This window comes from Oncorhynchus tshawytscha, unplaced genomic scaffold (genome assembly GCF_018296145.1).
Source record: "Oncorhynchus tshawytscha isolate Ot180627B unplaced genomic scaffold, Otsh_v2.0 Un_contig_5056_pilon_pilon, whole genome shotgun sequence".
Classification (NCBI taxonomy): Eukaryota; Metazoa; Chordata; class Actinopteri; order Salmoniformes; family Salmonidae; genus Oncorhynchus; species Oncorhynchus tshawytscha.
The window spans coordinates 22,501-25,000 of record NW_024608879.1 but is presented as its reverse complement, the minus strand read 5'-3'; the positions used below and the strand labels follow the sequence as shown (position 1 = coordinate 25,000).

Sequence of the window (2,500 nt, the reverse complement as noted above, 5' to 3'; positions counted from 1 at the left end):
TGGGACACAACCAGTGAGTTAACAGGATTAGAGCGTGATATCTCCAGAATGGACCAGGCTGTCCTAAAGACACCAGGCTGTCCTAAAGACACCAGGCTGTCCTAAAGACACCAGGCTGTCCTAAAGACACCAGGCTGTCCTAAAGACACCAGGCTGTCCTAAAGACACCAGGCTGTCCTAAAGACACCCGGTATATTGACAGGAGAGTCACAAGGTAAACATCTTCCTATTGATTGTGTTATGCATGGGCACAACAACAACAACAACAACAACAGACTATGATGACAGGTCAATGTTCTCATAGTCTGACAGGTAATATACACTACAGGCTTTGTGTGACCTTGGAAACGGAGAACATTTTTCTGTGGTATCAAGTATATCACACTGAAGCACTTAAAACACTCCAAGTGGTCAGAACCTTTCAACTCTCCAAGTGGTCAAACCTTTCAACTCTCCAAGTGGTTGGAACCTTTCAACACTCCAAGTGGTCAAACCTTTCAACTCTCCAAGTGGTTGGAACCTTTCAACTCTCCAAGTGGTCAAACCTTTCAACTCTCCAAGTGGTCGGAACCTTTCAACACTCCAAGTGGACGGAACCTTTCAACACTCCAAGTGGTCGGAACCTTTCAACACTCCAAGTGGTCGGAACCTTTAAACACTCCAAGTGGTTGGAACCTTTAAACACTCCAAGTGGTTGGAACCTTTAAACACTCCAAGTGGTTGGAACCTTTAAACACTCCAAGTGGTTGGAACCTTTAAACACTCCAAGTGGTCGGAACCTTTAAACACTCCAAGTGGTCGGAACCTTTAAACACTCCAAGTGGTCGGAACCTTTAAACACTCCAAGTGGTCGGAACCTTTAAACACTCCAAGTGGTCGGAACCTTTAAACACTCCAAGTGGTCGGAACCTTTAAACACTCCAAGTGGTCGGAACCTTTAAACACTCCAAGTGGTTGGAACCTTTAAACACTCCAAGTGGTTGGAACCTTTAAACACTCCAAGTGGTTGGAACCTTTAAACACTCCAAGTGGTCAGAACCTTTCAACACTCCAAGTGGTTGGAACCTTTCAACACTCCAAGTGGTCAAACCTTTCAACACTCCAAGTGGTTGGAACCTTTCAACACTCCAAGTGGTCGGAACCTTTCAACACTCCAAGTGGTCAAACCTTTCAACACTCCAAGTGGTCGGAACCTTTAAACACTCCAAGTGGTCAGAACCTTTCAACACTCCAAGTGGTCGGAACCTTTCAACACTCCAAGTGGTTGGAACCTTTCAACACTCCAAGTGGTCAAACCTTTCAACACTCCAAGTGGTTGGAACCTTTCAACACTCCAAGTGGTCGGAACCTTTCAACACTCCAAGTGGTTGAACATTTCAACACTCCAAGTGGTCAGAACCTTTCAAAACTCCAAGTGGTCAGAACCTTTCAACACTCCAAGTGGTCAGAACCTTTCAACACTCCAAGTGGTCAGAACCTTTCAACACTCCAAGTGGTCGGAACCTTTAAACACTCCAAGAACCTTTAAACACTCCAAGTGGTCAGAACCTTTCAACACTCCAAGTGGTCGGAACCTTTAAACACTCCAAGTGGTCAGAACCTTTCAACACTCCAAGTGGTCGGAACCTTTCAACACTCCAAGTGGTCGGAATCTTTAAACACTCCAAGTGGTCGGAACCTTTCAACACTCCAAGTGGTTGGAACCTTTCAACACTCCAAGTGGTCGGAACCTTTCAACACTCCAAGTGGTCGGAACCTTTAAACACTCCAAGTGGTTGGAACCTTTAAACACTCCAAGTGGTTGGAACCTTTAAACACTCCAAGTGGTCAGAACCTTTCAACACTCCAAGTGGTTGGAACCTTTCAACACTCCAAGTGGTCAAACCTTTCAACACTCCAAGTGGTTGGAACCTTTCAACACTCCAAGTGGTCGGAACCTTTCAACACTCCAAGTGGTCAAACCTTTCAACACTCCAAGTGTTCGGAACCTTTAAACACTCCAAGTGGTCAGAACCTTTCAACACTCCAAGTGGTCGGAACCTTTCAACACTCCAAGTGGTTGGAACCTTTCAACACTCCAAGTGGTCGGAACCTTTCAACACTCCAAGTGGTTGAACATTTCAACACTCCAAGTGGTCAGAACCTTTCAAAACTCCAAGTGGTCAGAACCTTTCAACACTCCAAGTGGTCAGAACCTTTCAACACTCCAAGTGGTCAGAACCTTTCAACACTCCAAGTGGTCGGAACCTTTAAACACTCCAAGTGGTCAGAACCTTTCAACACTCCAAGTGGTCGGAACCTTTAAACACTCCAAGTGGTCAGAACCTTTCAACACTCCAAGTGGTCGGAACCTTTCAACACACTCCAAGTGGTCGAACCTTTCAACACACTCCAAGTGGTTGAACCTTTCAACACTCCAAGTGGTTGGAACCTTTCAACACTCCAAGTGGTTGAACATTTCAACACTCCAAGTGGTCAGAACCTTTCAAAACTCCAAGTG

General features: G+C 45.5%; 1 protein-coding gene across 1 annotated transcript in view; it reads right to left on the bottom strand.

Annotated features, from left to right (window-relative positions):
• Positions 1 to 2,500, bottom strand: part of LOC112242304 (RNA binding protein fox-1 homolog 1-like) — a gene marked incomplete at its 5' end in the record, with an annotated part of 55,342 nt that overhangs the window by 36,482 nt on the left and 16,360 nt on the right.